A 21,497-nucleotide genomic window follows, 5' to 3' on the forward strand; every position below is an offset into this window, starting at 1 on the left:
ACACACACACAGCCAAAACACACCACACACACAGACCAGGCTAATAAACACACACACACACACACACACACAGCCAATAACACACACACACACACACACACAGCCAATAACACACACACACACACACAGCCAATAACACACACACACACACACACACAGCCAATAACACACACACACACACACAGCCAATAACACACACACACACACAGCCAATAACACACCACACCACACACACAGCCAATAACACACACACACACACACACACACAGCCAATAACACACACACACACACACAGCCAATAACACACACACACACACACAGCCAATAACACACACACACACACACAGCCAATAACACACACACACACACACACACAGCCAATAACACACACACACACACACACACACAGCCAATAACACACCACACACACACCACACAGCCAATAACACACACACACACACACACACACACAGCCAATAACACACACACACACACACCGCCAATAACACACACACACCAATAACACACACAACCAATAACACACACACACACACACCACCAATAACACACACACACACCACCAATAACACACACACACACACCACCAATAACACACACACACACACACACACAGCCAATAACACACACACACACACACACACAGCCAATAACACACACACACACACACACAGCCAATAACACACACACACACACACAGCCAATAACACACACACACACACCAGCCAATAACACACACACACACACAGCCAATAACACACCACACACACAGCCAATAACACACACACACAGCCAATAACACACACACAGACACAGCCAATAACACACACACACACACACACAGCCAATAACACACACACACACACAGCCAATAACACACACACACACACACACAGCCAATAACACACACACACACAGACACAGCCAATAACACACACACTGACACAGACACAGCCAATAACACACACACACACACACAGCCAATAACACACACACACACACACACACACACACAGCCAATAACACACACACACACACAGCCAATAACACACACACAGACACAGCCAATAACACACACACACACACAGCCAATAACACACACACACACAGCCAATAACACACACACACACACACACAGCCAATAACACACACACACACAGAATAACACACACACACACACACAGCCAATAACACACACACACACAGCCAATAACACACACACACACACACAGCCAATAACACACACACACACACAGCCAATAACACACACACACACACACACACACACACACACACAGCCAATACACACACACACACACACAGCCAATAACACACACACAGACACAGCCAATAACACACACACACACACACAGCCAATAACACACACACACACAGACACAGCCAATAACACACACACTGACACAGACACAGCCAGACTGAAATTGTCTATATAGTATATACGTTTGCATATAGATATGTGTATATATATATATTCAACATCAACAACAACAAGAAGATTACATGTGTGCAGCGCCTTTCACGTCGGGAGGATATTCAATCGTATATCAGGTCTATGACCGTCTCTAAACCATCAGAATAGAATGATTAAGAGTTTATGGATTCCCACAGCGTCTCCAGATCTGCTCAATGTTTACTCGTTGCTGTGATCCTAACAAACAGGCAGTAAGGAAGCATTGCATCAAACCCAGAGACCCTCTCACTAGTGAGGCGAGTGCTCTAACCACTATCGCACTCTTCCTGCAATGTAGTGACTGTGGATTTGTAGGCAATCACGGCAGCCAATTTGCAGAAAACAACGTCCCACAAACAGCCGTGAAGTGAATAACAAAGCTTTAGCCGGATAATTATTGGCCAGACAGGATCTTTAGAGTGCACCTGAACAGGCAGGAAGGACCTGGGATTAACATCTCAGTTGAATGAACAACAACAACAATAAATTACATGTGTAAAGGTCTTTCATTGCCGGGAGGACATCCCAAGGTGCTGGGACACCTCCAACAAGACAGTGCGCCACTCCCCCAACATGACTTTGCCGTGTTAGTCTGAGCTCACAGGCTTGAACCCTCATCCTCTGTGACTCACAGAGACTTAGCCCAGCACAGCCCAGCACAGCCACAGCATAGCACAGCCCCAGCACAGCCACAGCCCCAGCACAGCCACAGCCCAGCACAGCCCAGCACAGCATAGCACAGCCCAGCACAGCACAGCCCCAGCACAGCCACAGCCCAGCACAGCCCCAGCACAGCACAGCCCCAGCCCAGCACAGCCAGGCTGAGCTGAGGGAGCCACAGGGTGTGGTTAGCAGGTGCTGAGGTAATGAAGCCATGGAACAGGAAAGCCATTCAGTTTGTGGCTGTGTCTGGCTGTATGTTTGAGCCTTGTCTGTTCACTGGATGTGAATAACTTTTAACTTTGTAAACTAACAGAGGATTTGGGTTTGATTCCTGGGAAGGGCAAAACCTTAGGCAAGTTTCCTTCTCCACTCACAGACCTCTGTTTATCTAGCAGTAAGTAGTCGAATGGCGGATTGCTTCCTGAGGGTAATAATTCCATAAAAAAATAATAATTGGGTCATTCAATCCACGACTGTTTGTGGGACGCTGATGTGTGCAATTGGCTGTCGCGTTTCGCCCACAAAATACAGTCAATTCACTTTACATTCTGTGAAGTGCTTTGAGACGTCTCAAAGGTGTGATAAGGCGCTGTATCAAATGAAAGGATTATTATTATCTGTTTTCATTACTTTGATGTTGTCAGGGGAGCTGGACAAGGTTGTGTGACGCCCTGACGTCTAGCTGATTTTATCGTTCCAGGAATGTAGGTTGGGGCGAGACAATTATAACATTGCTATGTGTGCAGGCAGGTATTGCTCTTGTTAAATAACCCACAAGAATCAGCTGTTTTAATTTTTAAATGTTGTCAAATAGACTTTCCTGGTACACAGTAAACTGGGAGAAAACCATCCTATATGTAAACCGTGAGACCCGAAGCTCCTCTTCCATCTAGAAAGGATGTAACCAGACAGTATTATTATAATAATAATCCTTGCATTTGATAAAGAGCCTCACCCCACAAAATACAAGGATTATTATTAGTACTTACAAAATATCTGCCTTAGGTAATAGAATGTGTGCTAAATGTCCTCCGTGCATTAGCTGTCAATGGTATAATAATTACAATAGGTTTTCAGTGATGTGAGACGTGACTGGCTGGTCAATGGGGTGTAAGGCTGGTAGAGGGAGAGCCTGACATTAGTGTAAAACACGTCCGAGCTGTAACTGATGTACACTGGCATGCAGCCTTCACTGGACAGAATCAAATGAATGAATTCTAGAGAAACTAAAATAAGTGACTTATCTGGAATCCTGTAGCGTATTGGTTAAAGTGCTCTCCTTGCAAGCAATCGGACCAGGGTTTGATTCCCGGGCGAAACCTCACTTAAGTTTCCTTACTCCACACACACGCCTCTGTGTAAATCATATGTTTGACTATTTAGGCACTGGGATGTCAAGTGTCCGATTGGAAATCAGGTGACTCCCAGCTACTTTCAGAGAGAACATGGGATGTATTAAATTACAAATAGAAACACTCCATCATAGAGGATTTGTTCTGTAGCTTTGCCTTTGGTCAAACAGGCAAAAGGCAGAGAGGAACTAGACACTGTTGTAAATGAAGATAAAATCAGCAGCTGTTTTTTTACTGTTCAGCAAAAATCAAATTCTGAAATTTGCTATGAATCAATTAAAAAAGGCTTCTGGCCTACAAATGGACCTTAATCAAATTAATCTTCACCAACAGCAAAAGGACACAGAATATCTTGTGCTTCTGTTACCTCATCTTGCATTACCATGTTTGCTTTTGTTAGTTGTTCTGTATTGAAAAACGTCACTTTAAAACCAAGCAAATTTATAAACCACGAATAAATAATGTTCCATATCGATGTAATGTGGTGTCCCGTATCGTATTGGTTAGAGCACTCGGCTCGCAAGCGAGAGGACCCGGGTTTGATTCCCGGTCAGGGCGAAACCTGAGGCAAGTTTCCCTACCCCACACGCCTCTGTTTACCAGCAGTCAGTAGGAACCCGGTTGTTAGTCGATTGGTGGATCGCTTTTCCAGGACTAATAATCCTTCCAATAAAAAATTAATCTCTCAATCCGCGGCTGTTTGTGGGACAGACGCTGCTGTGCACAATTGGCTGCTGCGTTTCACCCACAAAATACACAATCAATTCACTTTACACTGTATCCTGTGAAGCACTTTGAGACGTCTCAATGACGTGATCAGGCGCTGGGTCAAATGCCGGGATTGTATAGTAATCAGGAATATTAATAAGGAATGTGGAAGGGCAGGAGCGGATGCTGGGAGCCCAGGGCAGGCCGGGGACCTCCCTGCTCAGCCCCAACTCAATCCAATGGGAAAGCCGCCGGTGCTGGTTGGTTGATCCGTTGTCCTAGTAACACCCCCCAGGGCTGGTCCAGATGCTGAAACTCAGTCCCTCTCAGGCTCTGTGAGCCTCAGCATCAGATGTGAGTGTGTGCACAGCAGTGTGTGTGTGTACAGCGGTATAGCCACAAGAAGTGTGTATGTGTACAGCAGTGTGTGTGTGTATAGAGCAGTGAGTGTGTGTGCAGCGCAGTGTGTACAGCAGTGTGTGTGCAGAGCGGTGTGTACAGCAGTGTGTGTGTAGAGCGGTGTGTGTACATCCGTATGTGTGTACAGCAGTGTGTGTGCACAGCCACAGGCAGCCTGTGCTGAGATGGGCTGTGGAAACTCTACAGCCACCATCACCAGTGCAGGTGAGCAGCCCTTTTGTCACTAGTCATTCCCTGAGCTGAGCTCTCCATTGCTGTGTGTACCATGTCAGTGTCTGCTCTATTCCACCTGCTTCACACCATCAAAAAAGCCTCTGCCCTCAGCTGTGAGGCAACTGCTTTTTTTATATATTATTACCATGTTTGCAATTTCATTCTCTATTCAGGTCCCAAATAAGATTTCTTCATTGCTCGTAAAAAAATATTTACAGTACTATAGCTGCCCTTGAATGGGGCACCTCACTCCCTCGTCTCCTTCAAGGCACAAGACCCTCCTCTTTGACTGCGCCTTCAGTCACCCTCCTACCCCCACCCTCCCGCCCTCCATCCCTCCTGATCCCAACCCCCAGCTCAGGTCTAAATCCGTGACTGTCCAGCACCTTGGGACGCCCTCCCGACATCAAAGGCTCTGTGTAAATGTCATGCGTTGGTTGTTGTTGTTTATTGTAAGAGTTACAATTTATAACTCTTTGTATTGTAATGTGAGGGAATTCCAGATTATAATCCTGGAATATAATCTATAATATGATAGACAGAGGGTTAGGCAGTGTTTGAGATCCAGCGTGTGAGAGATAGATATAAAGATGTTCCTGAATTGAAGAACAATAATTGGAATGACTGATGTACAATTCAAGACAAATCTATGATTTTAAAATCATCTGTAAATTGCTGAATTGTAATGTTATCCTGGTTTGTAAAATTGAAATGTGTGTCTGAGCTGAATACTATATTAATGCACTGAGTATATGACGTCTGTTTGTATATTTACTAAATAAATACACAATTTTCCTGTCTGTATACAGTGCAAGCCACACAGTTTAAGCCATCAGCATTTTAACAAATAATAATAACCCTTATTTTTGATACAGTGCCTTATCATGTCTTCTATATGTCTCAAAGCGCTTCACAGGATATACTGGAAAGTGACTGTACATTTTGGGGACGAAACGTGGCAGCCAATTTCGCACAGCATTATCCACAAACAGTCGTGGATTTAGTGACCAAATACTAATTTTTTTAATATATTAATTTAATGAACATGTAATTCACTGGGAGTGTTTTTATCTGCAGTTTTGGCCATCAAGTGAAAACAATAATTAGCTAATTCTGGGTTGTACTTTCTAGTAAAAAAAACGTTTGTATGAGAGTTTGGTTATGTTATGGAGGGGAACCTCTTGAAGGCAATGTCTCCATGTAAAGCGGGTTCTCTCTATCTGACTAATGACCATGTAAAGCATTCTCTCTGTCTGATTAGCCTCATTAAGGCATCACCACAGTGTGGGTCTATATAGTCTGATTGTCAGTGATGTGCCTAAAGTATTGGAGCTATTACTTTCCATCTCCAATGGGTAAATCATCATTAGGGAAATGAGTATGTAAATCTCATTCGTTACCTTCTGATACTGAATGTGTTGTGTATCTGATTACAGACTATTGTGATGCTCGGTCCTCCTGACGTGAAAGGCGTTATTACAAATGTTGTTTGTTGTTGTTGTTGGTTAAACCCATGAAGTGTTTTTAAACAATTTGCATCTGATAATCCAGTAATGATTCATTTGATGTGGAGTCCTGTAGCTTAGTGGTTAGAGCACTCGCCTTGGTTGCTGCACTTCGCCCATAAAATACTGTAAATTCTCCTTACAGTGTATCCTTTGAGATGTCTAGAAGACATGAAAAGCACTATATCAAATGCAAGGATTATTATTATTACAACAGCAAAACAAAATGACATTTGTATAGCGCCTTCGATCACCCTCCTTCCCCCCACCCCACCCTCCACCCTCCCCTATCCCAACCCCCAGTTAGGGTCTCTGAAACACTCCCTGTCCAGCACTTTGGGATATCCTCCCAACCTGAAAGGTGTTATACAAATGTAATTTTGTTGTTGTTGTTGAACCAGTCCGCTGTAAACCAGCATGTCTTCCCCTAAGTAATATTTAATTAAATACTCCCACTAAGAAGGTATCAGTAGCCTCTGTGTACTCTAATGCGATGAATTTTATTAAGATTTGCATATGTTATATTCATAACTGCATAGAGCATTAATACTAATGAGCTGGATTAATTCTGATCTTTGGATATCATGGAAAACAATCATATAAAAGGAATGAGATGGAAAAATAAGTGCCCAGAAAACAACTTTTTTTAAAAAAATTGGTCACTTCAATTCACGACTGTGTGGGACACTGCTGTGTGCAATCGGCTGCTGCGTTTCGCCCACAAAACACACAGTCACTATACTTTACAGTATATTCTGTGAAGCCCTTTGAGACGTCTCAAAGTCATGATAAGGTGTGATATGAAATGCAAAGATTATTATTATTTATGCTAGGATATTATTATCTTTCTAGATTCATATAGTGTAGCGTTTGTGTTAGAAATGACTGACTATTATGTAAACAAATTCTTACTTTGTACTGTAACAGCTCATATCTATTCTTTGTACAAAAAGGGCTCTGGAGCGGTTTAATATACGCAAATATCTTCCAGAATTTAATTAAGTCAGGGTTGAAAAAATATAATTTGTTCACTCAATTCACCACTGTTTGTGGGACGCTGCTGTGCGCAATTGGCTGCCACGTTTCACCCACAAAATATACAGTCAATTTACTTTACAGCATAGTCTGTGAAGTGTTTTGAGGCGACTCAATGACATGTTAAATGCAAGAATTATTATTATAATATATGACTCTGTTGACGCCTACAGAAATTGTTGTGTGAATATGATTACAAAGAGTCGTAGTGCAGTGCCTGTTTACAGGATTCTTTTTCCAAAAATTTCCAGGTCCTGATGGGGTGGCAAAAGATATGTGAGTATGAATTCTTACAAAGATATTTATTTACGTCACAATTTATTCAGATCAAGTTGTATATGTAATGTTTTAATAGGAGAGGCAGGCCGAATGACTTTAGTTGCTGAGAGATTAACCCGGGTATTTGTTTTATAAGTGGGTATCTGGGTTTATCACATTTACTTACAATATAATACCATATAATATCCATTTCACAAGTTACAATATATTATTATAGATACAGTAAGTAGGAACCCGCTTGTTATTCAATTGGCGGATCGTTTTTCCAGGAGTGATAATCAGCCCTAACAATTTTTTTAAAAAATTATTGTTATTATTATTACCTGGCTGGCTATGGTTTCTGGACTGTTCCCTTCACACACAGTGATGTGTGTAACATTACACCTCGTGACTAATATAACCATTGTGTGACAACACTGTCTGCTGTGGACCTTTACACCATCGAAAAGAACGTGTCTTTTAACACAAACATTCTGTGGCGAGCAATTACAATCTAATGGCCACACAAACCTGCTGTTGTCAGGAGGAAACAGCTGTGCTTAATGTTTATAAGCAGTTGTTATCAGCCCCTGACACAAATGAAGTATCCTAACAATCTGGTATCCGTTTACGTGGTCTGTAAGCCCTGTGGTTAATCATTAACTCTACTGTACATTTTATTTTGAGGGTTGGAGGATCTCTCAATTTGAGTGCTTGAAATATATTAAAAGTACCGTGTTGTTTATGTGACTGTCGTAATAATATTAATAATCCTTGCATTTGATATAGCACCTTATCACGTCTTCAAAACGCATTAAAGTGCTTCATAGTAAAGTATATTAACTGTATATTTTGTTAGAGAAATGCGGCAGCCAATTGCACGCAGCAATGTCCCACAAACAGTCGTGGATTGAGTGAACAATTTTTTTTAAAAAAAGGAATTATTACCCCGGAAAAGTGATCAGTCAATTGACTAACAACTGGGTTCCTACTTACTGCTGGTAAACAGAAGCGTGTGGAGTAAAGAAATTTGTCCAATGTTTCGTCCTGCCGGGAATCGAACCCAGGTCCTCTCGCTTGCGAGGCAAGTGCTCAAAACAACAACAAGACCTTAAACCTTTTGAGATTTTATGATAATTAAACAGTTACACGGATCAGTGTTACACACCGTCATAAATATTTTGAAAGAATGTTTTTTAATTCCTATAAAATTCCAAAAGGTTTATTTGCTAGTTTGTCCAGCTTTAGGTAAATGAACAAATAGTTGAGCGAAGTTTAGTAGTGCAGTATAGAGACGTTAGTTAATGTGTCCCCACTTACTGATAGAGTCACAGATCACAGTTTCCTTACTCCACACAGAGCCTAATAATAATCCCTCCAAAACAAAACAACAATAAATTGGTCATTTTCAATCCACGACTGTTTGTGGGACACTGCTGTACGCAATTGGCTGCAGCGTTCGCCCACAAATATACAGTCAATTCACTTTACAGTATATTCTATGAAGCGCTTTGAGATGTCGAGAAGACGTGAAAAGCGCTATATCAAATGCAAGGATTATTATTATTATTACATTCAGTTACCCATGGATTTGAATCTTAATAAGTGTGTGACATGTTCTTGTCTGTGTCACTTCCTCCACTCAGTGTGTGATGTGTCAGACGTGTTTATTATCTGTTCATCTCCCTCTTAGTCAGCAAGGGATCACAGTTATACGTTATAATAAAAAGGAGAGGAAACTTGAGAGTAATTATCTAAAGCAGTTTTGTAAACTAGTTTGCATATTGCCGCTGACATTAAATCGTCCATTGTAAGGGTTACCAGGAACAGTAAGTGAGTGAAGGATGTTAGTGAAGCTGTTTTCATGTGTCTGGTGTAATTAGAGCCTAGATAATAAATGTTAGACTAATGAACTCTATTTCTCTGTTGTTAATAGAAGGGGTTGTCAACATAAACACTCATCAGGAGAATAGCAACAACAATGTACGTCTCACTAAACAACACCACAGGCATAAATAATAATAATCCTTGCATTTGATACAGCCCCGTATCACATCTTTGAGACGTCTCAAAGCGCTTCACAGGATAAATCAAATAGGGAAGTCAGAAGAAACTTCTTTACCCAAAGTGTGGTGGGAATGTGGAGCTTGTTGTCAGACAGTAGGGTTAAACGGGCCCTTCTCAGATTGGCAGGTTGTGACGAGTGGAGTGCCTCAAGGATCAGTGCTTGGGCCTCAACTGCTTACAGTTGACATCAATGACTTAGATGACGAAATAGAGCTTAATGGATCTAAATTCGCAGACGATACAAAGCTCGGTGGGAAAGTAAGTAGTGAGGAGGACACAAGGAGAATGCCAAGGGATATAGACAGGTTAAGTGAGTGGACAAGAAGGTGGCAGATGGAGTATAACGTAGGGAAGTGTGAGGTTATTCACCTAGGTAGAAAAAATAGAAAAGCGGATTATTTTCTAGAGACAGAGAGACTAGATAGTGATAGTGTTCAGAGGGATTTGGGTGTCCTTGTACACCAGTCACAGAAAGTTAGTATGTACGCAGAGCAAGCAATTAGAAAGGCTAATAGCATGTTAGCGTTTATTGCAAAGGGGTTAGAGTACAAGAGTAGGGAAGTCTTGCTGCAGTTGTATAAGGCCCTGGTGAGACCTCACCTGGAATATTGTGTGCAGTTTTGGTCTCCTTATTTAAGAAAGGACATACTCGCCTTAGAGGGGGTGCAGTGTAGATTCACTAGGTTGGTTCCTGGGATGAGGGGGTTGACCTACGAGGAGAGGTTGAGTAAACTAGGCCCTATATTCTCTTATCTTATATAAGATTCTTAAGGGTCTTGACAGGGTAGATACCGTGAAACTGAATGGCCTACTCCTGCTTCTATTTCTTATGTTCTTATAAAGATGCGCTTTACAGAGTTGTGTGAAAGAGACACTTCCCCCACTGCCGTTTCCCCAAAAGGTTTTTTTTCAGCTCCAATGCCTCTCTGGAACCTCCTTTTCCCCTGATTTTCATAAAATCACAATTGTTATGTTTAGAGCAGTACGCACTGTTCTTATCAGGCCTGATTACTCCGCTGTTTATCTACACAATAAGACATTCAAGATGCTGAATAATGTATGAAGGACAATCATGCAGTCTTAAAGTGATTATTCACACAGACATTAATGTGCCTCCAGGCAGACATCTCTCTTGGAGATTGAGTTGCTGAAGTTAGATACCGATCTGATTGGCAAATGGCAGAGAAGCAGCAAATGTACTCACACAGGAGACAAAATGGTCTTCCTGCCATTAACTGCCTGTAATATCCGCTTGTAAGAAGTGAATGTACAGACAACCCCGTCAGAACTTTAAGACAACTCAATGTTTCAAGTTGCACATCTGCTGACCATGAAAACCGTCCCATGTTCCTTCCTTGATCCCAAACACTGTCCTTCACACTCAAATACAGTGTATCTGTGAATTTAAGGGTACCATGAGTCTGCTTGGCTAACTATAATAGGAATACATGTTTAAACACAAGTAACTAACTTTGATGTCCATTCAGAACACGGGTTCAATACAAAATTAGTTTTGATGCCAAAGGATTATAACTGAGTTGTTTTGAAGTCCTATTCACTGCCCTTGAGTGAACCTTCACAATGCAAAGTCGCACGATAATCCCATTCTACCTGCCGGTGGCTGGGCGGGAAGTGTGAATAGGAAGTAGATTGAATTAAGTGTCATTAGCTGTAAATGATATTTAATTAATAATCCTTGCATGTAAATGATATTTACATATTGTAATCCTTTCAAAAAAAATCCTACAATTTATCAGCGCAAGCGTCTGATTGCAATATATAAATGAACATGCCTATCATGTCCAATTTTATTTCACCCACAAAATATACAGTTAATTCACTTTACAGTATATCCCATGAAGCGCTTTGAGATGTTTCAACAAAGTGATGACGCTGTATTAAATACAAAGATTATTATTATTGTTATTATTATTACAATATGCCATCATGGTTTTAATATATAAGGGCAATATTGCAGTTATTGTATCTGTGGCAAGTCTCTTGTCCATAAAAACGAGAAACACATTTTGTTATTTGTTATTGCTGTTTATTTCGGTCTTTTATTTAATTCATAAAGAAATAATCCTGATCTTGAATATAGCACCTTTCACACTGAGGACGTCTCTAAACACTTCACAGAATTTGAAGGTAAAAGTGTTGTGATTTTGTATTGTGTAGGTGATTACATTAATGTATGTGAGGCGTTGAGGTGAATGTGATGGAATATTTCAGAATGATAAGAAAATAGAGGTAAAGGTGAAGAGAGAGCACACTGGAGCTTTTCTGTCTGTATGTGAAATGTATGTAAAAGTGGCCTGGTGGAGAAGTGTGTGGATAAATAAATAATAGGGAAAATAATAATAATCCTTGCATTTGATATAATAATAATAATAATAATAATCCTTGCATTTGATATAGCGCTTTTCACGTTGGGAGGACGTCCCAAAGCGCTTCACAGAACACACTGTAAAGTGAATTGACTGTATATTTGTGGGCGAACGCGGCAGCCAATTGCGCACAGCAATGTCCCACAGACAGTTGTAGATTGAAAATGACCAATTTGTTATTGGTTTTGGTTTTGGAGGATTATTATTAGGCTCTGTGTGGAGTAAGGAAACTTGCCCAAGGTTTCGCCCGCTGCCTGGAATTGAACTCAGGTCTCTCACTTGCAAAGCGAGTGCTCTAACCACTGAGCTACAGGACTCCATATAGCACCTTATCACGTCTTTGAGACATCTCAAAGCGCTTCACAGAGGACTATTTGTAGTGTAGACAAATGAAGCAGCCAATTTGCCCAGGAAATGTCACACCAGAGCTGTTTGTTTACTGTAAAAATGAGATTGGATAATTGGTGAGGGGGATAATCAAGCTACAAAACAATATGCAATTTACACTTAATAATAAATAATCCTTGCATTTGATACAGTGCCTTATCATGTCGTTGAAATATCTCAAAACACTTCACACAATATACTGTAAAGTGGAGTGACTGTGTATTTCGTGAGCGAGACGCATGATCAGTTTGTGCACAGCAGTGTCCCACAATGAGTGACCACATTTTTATTTTGGCCAGGACACTGGGAGAGAGAAACTCCCTTCTCTTTTCAAATAGCACTATGGGATCTCTACCACCCGAACAGGCAGATGCGACTGTGGTTTAAAGTCTCATCCGAAGGACGGCACCTCCCAACAATGTGACGCTCCCCAGCACTGCATTGGGACATCATCTTAGATCGTGTGATTCCAAGTCCCGATGTGGGGCTTGAACCCACAACCTTCTGACTAGGAGGCGAGAGAGAGAGAGCGCTATCACTGAGCCGGGCTGACATATATTTATATAACGCCATTCCCGACATCTCAAAGCGCTCTACACTGCTGACTGGGCACCCGAGCCAGGGGGTGGGAGCTGGAGAGGGTGGGGAAGGGAAGGATGACTGAACACACAAATCTTGAGGTCTATTAATGTGGAGAGGGAGGTGACGAGTGGGAGGGATTATAACACAGACACTGTATTGTGTAATATTGTGTCTGTAAAGGTTTTGTGAATCTCAGTGTCCCTTTGTGTTCTCTTTATCTGCTTTGTGGTATCCAGGACAGAGGAACCCACATCCGAGGAGGACAAAAGGAGGTATTGAACCTGCAAGTTTCTCATTGTGTTTCTTGTTATATTGAGCAGCAGCTCCTGTGCTTGTTGAGAAGTGATTCCCATGTTAAATAGTGGATAGTGTCACTGACCCATTGTAACACGGCTTCATTTATACAACAACCACATACATGTTAACAACAGCAACAACACATTACATTGTAAAGAGCCTTTCGCGTCAGGAGGACATCCCATTATTACAGTTACATTCAGTCTATGGGGTAAAAGGCACCCAGGAAGTCTGTTCAGTATCACACCATGGGTGGGGGTGAGGGGAGGGAAGGAGTGGGGAGGGGCAAAGGGAGGGATTAGTGGGAGGGGGAACAGAAGGGGGATGGGGTGGGGAGGTGAGGAGGGGCAAGGGGTTGAGGTGAGGGGACTCTGGGATGGAGTTTCGGAGTGGGGCAGAATGGCTCCCCGAGCATTGCACTGGAGTGTCAGCCCAGACTGGGAGTTCAGTAAAACCCCTAATATGGGGTTTACACCCACAAGCTTGTGACATGGAGGTGCGAGTGTTCCCACAGAAACCAATCCTAATGGAGCATTTCTGTGTTAGCCTTTCTCTGAGTCTCTTTCGTGTTCATGATGGAATTGCCATCATTCATCCTAACAAGTGAGAGACATCAACCTATTTGCAAAAAACAAATTTCACAGGAATCTCGTCTGGACACTTGTGTGGAGACTGAGGGGCAGCATATCTAACCCTAATCCTAATTTCTTTCACTGATTAGGAATTATGGTGGTGTGTATGTTGGTGTGCAAGGGGAAGCTGCCACCAGGGTTCCCAGTCAAACACAGTCTACCCAGTCAAGCAAAGGTACTGGAGCCACATCTATTAATACAGTCTGGAGTTTAGTCGTCAGAGGTGTTTATGTCATTGCTTGTGCTTCATGCTTTCTCCATCAATCACATTGAGTCCATTCTGTGGGGAGTCAGTGTTGGACTGTGTTAAAATGGCTGTCATTAGAATCCCCTTCACAAAGCATGATGTTATGCTGCCAGGCGTCAGACAGACTTAATGTTGTCCACACTCTATCTTCCCCGTTTGTTCATTGTGTTAATACTATAAAAGCTGCATTATTTGGAGGCTAAATCCAGTTTCATTACATTGCGTATTTGTTCAGAAATATATCTGCACTATCCTTATGTTACTTTACTTCAGCATTTTATTTTTTTCTTTCTGAATCCCAGAAACTGACAAAAACACCAAGGAATCTAACTAATACAAGGTAATGTCTCTCTTAAATTATAATTCACTAATGGTATGCACATCAATTATTAAACATCAGTGAAGAAGTCACAATAACTGCTGAATATTAGTTTGCACAATAATAATTTAACAAGAGAACGAAACATTTTGATTGTCCGTTTCTCCGTGGTGAATGGCTGATTTAAGCTGGTGAGATTTTATGGTATGATATTCATGTAATGAGCTGTTATCAATCTTCCGTGGAAGGTGTACTTGGTCTTCTTTCACTTAACAATTCTTATGTTCTTACAAAACCAATTGTTCATTGGTTAAGTATGAAGTGATTGACCACCAGTGTGTGATATTTGTATTGTTTCTGCAGGACTTATTGAGGCTGTAGCTTTCCTTTTCATTTATTCAATCTTGTTCTTATTAAATTATGTTGAATTTAATTTAATTCAAATAATGTAATTATTTTAATTTGAATTTATAATGTTTAATGATGTTGAATGTAAGTGAGCAAGTCTGTTATATTCTGTTGCACTTTTTTTTATTACAGACTGCACAACCTGAAGCCTGTATTCAAGAGCTGCCATTATTGCCTGTTTCTGATTGTTGGGACTAAATGACAGAACAACGGTGGTCGTTCATTTTAAAACCTCTTTTTTTAACCTGTGTCCAGATTTATTGTAATTGGTTGTTTGTGTCAAAGAATAGTGATGCCTCAATGACCAACTGTTAACCAAAGGTTTCCTGTGATAGCTATGAGAAACTAGAAATGTTCTACTGTCTGCCAGATGAAGAGGTTAGGGGTTTATTTAACCCATTGGAAGTGCTTGAAGGCAGTATTTGTGTAGATGCTGGACAGTTAATGTATCCAGTTAGTGGTTCTTGTATGTAAGGGACTCAGAGATCAGTCTTCGTGTGATATTTAACTTGACCCAGGTCACTTATTACCAGAGTTTACTTCATTATCTAGAAAAGAGGCAAATGTATTATTTTTCTGAATGAGTATGGAAGAATGAGGGTCTTCAAATATCCCTTTGAGATTTTTGGCCTGTTTCACTTTAGAATCACTGCTTGCAGACTATTTATTTGAACTTCAGAAGCTTTTGACAATTTTTATTTTTACTTTCAATAAAAAAAGATGTTTTTTAAGGTATTTTTCACTTCATGTTTGATAACCAATATACAGAGGTCATTTGGCAAACACACCTTTTGGAATTCTTTTGCCACGAGGAGAAGCCCATCTTTTACTGGAATTTTATTGTCTCCTTAGATTGTATTGGCCTTTGTTCCTCTCCAGCTGTAGACTAGTGTGAAAGCCACATAGCGGAAGATCACATTATGGCTTTATGTCTTCCATTTACAGTGACTTCTCACGCACTGCTGAGTAAATACATTTCAGAAGAAATCATCGCTAGGGAGACAGACAGTGGAAGCAGAAAGTGTTGTTTGTTTCAAGAACAATTGAAACAGATTTCTGCTGGAAAATAATATCTTGGAATACAGTAAATAGTTTGGGGCACGACATGCCAAGCGACTGCCAGGATCCTGGAGGAAGGCAAACTAGATGGACCTTGTTCTTCTTTAGCCTGACAAATCCTTATGTTCCAGATTATTGTCGTGTGGCTTATCATGATAATAATGTGTTGACTGTGAGCATTACCTCTCTCGAATTTTCTGAAAGTAACTTCTGCAGTGGGAACACCTTGTCAACCTGTTCACCTGTGGAGTTTTATATAAAGGAGTTGAACAGTTTTAAAATTGTTTTATATTAATCTTAAATATTAATCTTTTTATACACTGTTGATGATTGCTGTTAGAGTTCAACAAGGAGTTCTTTCTGTGACTGAATCATTTCATGTGTTTATTGCCGATTATTATCAAACAGGAATGAATGACTGGCTGACAGGACAATATTGCAGGTTCTAATTGACTTCTCAGGAACAGATGTGTTGTAGCTGCAAAACAACAGGTGTAATTGATGCTTTTGTGAATGAGTAAGAGACGTCTCAATAACAATCTGATGTTACTTTGCAAACTAAGTATTTATCTTGAAGATTGACCAGGAAAATGTTGGTAAATTCAGTGAAATCTATATTTTGTCCTGAAGTATGTACTTATGGTTGGTGAAAAGAAGAGTTTCTCCCAGTGTCTTTGCCAACAATCCTCCGGATAAGTGGTGTGTGTTTGTGGAAGTTTGCTGTATGCCAAACCTTTGCTTTCACACAGGTGACTTGTCTATAATTTGCTATAAAGCATTTGAGACACTGAAAGTTATAAAAACAGTATTTGTTTAGATGTTCACGTTGAAGATCTGTGTGTTGAATATCGCCGCTCGGTGGTGGCAAATAGCTCCTGACAACAGCTGCTGTTCCAGTATGTTGAGCAAAAATATGACACAACTTAATTACTTACTTACTTCACTTACTTGCTTTACTTGCTTACTTTACTTACTTTACTTGCTTACTTTATTTACTTTACTTACTTTTACTTACTTTTACTTACTTTACTTACTTTACTTAACTTTACTTACTTCACTTACTTTCTTTACTTTCTTTACTTTCTTTACTTTCTTTACTTATTTTACTTACTTTCTTTACTTTCTTTACTTACTTCCTTACTTTATTTACTTCCTTTACTTACTTCCTTACTTACTTTACTCATTTACTTTACTTACTTACTTTACTTACTTATTTACTTACTTATTCACTTACTTACTTTTTTTAGTTACTTTACTTACTTTACTTAGTTTACCAAAAAGAGAAACCACTTGAATCACATTTCACCTTATCAGCAATGTGCTAATGGTTAAAATTGACATAAAAAGTCTTCCCATTATTTTGCCCCGATTTAAACCATCGATAACATTGACTAGTGCCTGACTGTGCAGCTGCTCAGCTGCTTTAATGGTGTAGGTTTAGATTGTGAATGTTCTCGAAACTATTGTTGTTACCATATAGAGTAATGGCCTCTTGCTAAGCTGTCTGATGTGAATGAGCCCTTTAAGCAGTGCCAATGTACTTGGGTTGGTAACCGTAGTCTGTGAGTGTCCCTTTGTGTCCTGTTTTAGATCCCAGTGTGTGTAACGTACACACAGTACACAATACAGCAGGACTCTGACATTCAGTCCAGGCAGTGATGTGAATCTGATGGGGTGAGTGTAGTTGAGGGTTGACTTGTTTTCAATGGGTCATTATGTGTCCTGGTTCCTGGCACTGAGCAGCAGCTCATCAACAAAATTACATGTGTAAAGCGCCTTTCACTTCGGGAGGACGTCCCAAGGCGCTGGACAGTCAGAGTTTCAGACCTGAGCTGGGGGTCAGGGTTGGGGAGGGTGGAGGGCAGGGTTGGGAAGCCAGGAGATCAAAAGCACGGTCGAAGAGGAGGGTCTTGAGATGGATCTTGAAGGAGACAAGGGAGGGGGCGAGGCGAACGGACTGCGGGATGGAGTTCCAGGGGGTGGGGGCAGAGTGGTTGAAGGCCCGTTCGCCAATGGTAAGACGAGGCAGGGGATGTGAAGCTGGCCAGAGCCCTCTGAGCGGAGGCAGCGAGCAGGATGGTAGGGGTTAGGAGGTGGCAGAGGTTGGTGGGAGCAAGACCATGGAGGGCTTTGAAGGTGAGGACCAGGATCTTGAACTGTATCCTCTGTGTGATGGGAAGCCAGTGGAGTCGGCGAGGATGGAGGTGATAGGGTCATGGAGCCTGGTGCAGGAGAGGACACAGGCTGCAGAGCTCTGGATGATCTGCAGCCTGTGGAGGGAGGAGTTGGGGGGCCGACAAGCAGGGAGTTTGCATAGTCCAAGCTTGGATGGCGTGTATGAGGGTTTTGGTGGCCTGCGGTGTGAGACAGTGGTTGAGCGGAGGTGGGAAAGGCAGAGCGGGTCACGGCATGGATTTGGGGTAAAAAGGATAGTTGAGGGTCAAACAAGACCCCAAGGTTCAGGACTGGCTCAGTGAGATGGAGTGAATGGCCATGGATGGTGATGTTGTCAGCGCCTGAGGTGAGGAGCGCTGACGGGAGCCAATCAGGAGCCTCGGTCTTGTGGACATTCAACTGTAGAAAGTTTGCTCTCATCCAGGACTTGATATCTGATAGACAGAGTCAAGGATGGAGGCAGAGAGGTAGAGTTGGGTGTCATCCACATACTTGCCCCCATGTCTGTGGATGATGTCACCAAGAGGGAGCGTGTAGATGTTGAAGAGGAAGGCAATTTACTGGAATCACCAGCATGACGTAAGCATTTACACAGAGCAGCGTCCCAGAGCGCTGGACAGTGGCGGAGCACGACTCCAAGCCAGGCGGAGGGGGAGGGGACCGTAGCCGCGGTCGAAGAGGAAGGTCTTCAGACTCGACCTGAAGATGGGAAAGGAGGGGGCGAGGCGGAGGGAGAGAGTTTTGGGGCGTAGTGGCTGAAAGCGCGTACACCGATGGTGGAACGGAGGGGATGAGGGACAAGCAGGAGACCGGAGACAGTCGAGCGGAGGGAGTGGGTTGGGGGGTAAGGTTTGGTGAGTGACCGTCACTGCAAACTGAGATTGAGAATCAGCTGATTTCACACACTGAGGCCCAAACTGTGCTGCTGTCAGCATTAAGTTGAGGTAATAACAAGAGCATTATTTCACAATATTGCCATTATAAAAATGTTCCTTAGAATGCTTCAAGCCATTTGTGAGCAATTTCTATCAGAGCAGTGTAATGTGTCAGCCCTTAAACAGAAGGAAATAGCATATGCTTGGAATGATGACAGAATATGCTGAGGCTGTGGACGATCTTTGTGCAGACACACTCTGCTCACATTCTTCTCTTAATACACAGAGGAATATCTTTGTAAAACAGGGATAACATTTTAATTGTTTAAATTCTTTTCTCATCACACTGTATTTTATGGTGACTGTGTTTCCTGTAGGCGGCAGTATTTTACTGCTCTGCGCATTTGGCTGCTGTGTTTCGCCCACAAAATATACAGTCAATTTGCTTTACAGTGTATCCTGTGAAGCACTTTGAGACGTCTCGAAGACGTGATAAGGCGCTGTATCAAATATGAGGATTATTTAAAAAATATATATATTTTAAAAGGAAAGTTTCCCTTCCTGTCACCCCTTCCTGTCCTGTTCATATTTTAGTAGTTCCATGTATAAACATTGTTATTGTTGAAAAGATAGAGAAAAATGTAAATGTTTGTTTTAATAACTAACTTCCCAAATATGCCACAAACTGCTATGGATTGCAGGATGGAGCCCTGTGGAATTTAGTAATGGAATGTGACTTAAATGTGGTTTAATTCCTAATGTATTTTTTATTTTTAAAAAAAGACTTAACTCTTCCAGGTGTCTGAGCAGCTGCAGAGAAACTATTGTGGGCAAGTACAAGTGTTTTTATAATAATATTAATAATAATCCTTGTATTTGATACAGCGCCTTATCACGTCTTCGAGACGTCCCAAAGTGCTTCACAGAATATACTGTAAAGTGGATCGACTATTTTGTGGGTGAAACGCGGTGGCCAATTGCGCGCAGCAGTTGTCCCACAAACAGTTGTGGATTGAGTAAACAAATTATTTATCTTTTTGAAGGGATTATTACCCCCTGGAAAGCAATTCGCCAATCAGCTAACAAGCGGGTTCCTACTTACTGCTGGTAAACAGAGGCTCGTGGAGTAAGAAAATTTGCCTAAGGTTTGGTCCCGCCCGGGAATTGAACCCGGGTCCTCGCCTGTGAGGTGAGCGCACTAATCACTACGCTACAGAAAGCCACGTAAAAATAATATAGTATTTTGTCTTAAAAATGAATTGTCTCAGAAATATTTCTTGGTAATATAATAAGAAATGCACATTTCAGAATCTGTTACTATTGCAACTGATTTGGGTGGATATAAATATTAAAACTTTACAATTATTGCTAATCTCTCTGTGTGTCAGTGTAAGGGAATCATTGTCCTTTCTGACAAGGCAGTGTGTGTGTGGATGGACCTGACAACGTGGCTGATGAGCAGGACATGGAGAAGTAGACCTTCACTGGGGACTGACTGCTGTTAACCCTGAAAGCTGCCCATTTGCAGGTGATCAGAGCTGGACAAGCAGGAAGGTTTATCCTGAGTTTCACAAAGACAAACTGTGTTAAACTCCAGCATCACCGCAGTGCTCACTCCCTAAGCCTTGGCTCTTGCCAATCTGTGCCCAAACTCTCCAGGATTAGATCAACAGAATTAGGCTGTGGATCCAGTCACATTGTCCAGACTGAGGAGATGTTTGTCAGGTCCGGGGATCGGGGGAAACCGGGCAAAGGCGGGTAATTGGAGTTGAGGTACAGATCAGCCGTGATCTCATAGAATGGCAGGACAGGCTCGAGGGGCTGAATGGCCTCCTCCTGTTTGTATGTTCCTATGTGTGCCTCCAGCAATGCAGTGCGTACTGTGTTCCAGACGAACCTTGCTGTGTGGGGATCCCAGTGGCTTTGTTTGGATACTTCAACACAGTGATGGGTTTGTGTGTGGAGAGACACAGACACACGCAGACTTAGACACACACAAAGACACGGACACACACACACACACACTCTCCTAAGCTACAGGGTAAGTGATTATTGTGAGTTGCTGTTTTTTTTACTGTGACCTGGAAGTTTGAAGCACTTTGAGGACTGGCAGGAAGTGCTGTCCTGATGTGAGGCTGTGAGGCTGTGAGGTGACGTGGCTGAGGGTAGATGGGGCAGCGGCTCCTGGAAGGTGCCAGGATACAAGCCAGGAAGGGCAGGAACTTAAAGTGACTGACTGACTGTGGGAAGAGAGCCTTTTACTGTCCAGCCTGATTTACACTCTGACGTCATTCAGAAATTGTACTTCTCAGAGTCTTTCGTGAAGAGTACCTCATTGTTGAACTAAATCATCCCTTCAAAAAAATTATAAAAAATTAGATAATAATATGGTCACTCAATCCTCGGCTGTTCGTGGGAC

At 41.8% G+C, this 21,497-nt stretch overlaps 1 long non-coding RNA gene across 2 annotated transcripts; it reads left to right on the top strand.

Annotated features, from left to right (window-relative positions):
- The first annotated feature begins 4,751 nt into the window (after positions 1-4,751).
- On the top strand, positions 4,752-15,548 carry LOC103189338. Of its 2 annotated transcripts, XR_489061.2 has the most exons (6): positions 4,752-4,836; positions 7,637-7,661; positions 13,303-13,338; positions 14,085-14,170; positions 14,545-14,582; positions 15,102-15,548. It is a non-coding gene; the product is annotated as an uncharacterized LOC103189338 (long non-coding RNA). The 2 variants fall into 2 exon arrangements; XR_006085139.1 differs by lacking the exon at positions 7,637-7,661.
- The last annotated feature ends 5,949 nt before the right edge of the window (positions 15,549-21,497 follow it).

Source organism: Callorhinchus milii, unplaced genomic scaffold (assembly GCF_018977255.1).
Source record: "Callorhinchus milii isolate IMCB2004 unplaced genomic scaffold, IMCB_Cmil_1.0 Scaffold5, whole genome shotgun sequence".
Lineage (NCBI taxonomy): Eukaryota > Metazoa > Chordata > Chondrichthyes > Chimaeriformes > Callorhinchidae > Callorhinchus > Callorhinchus milii.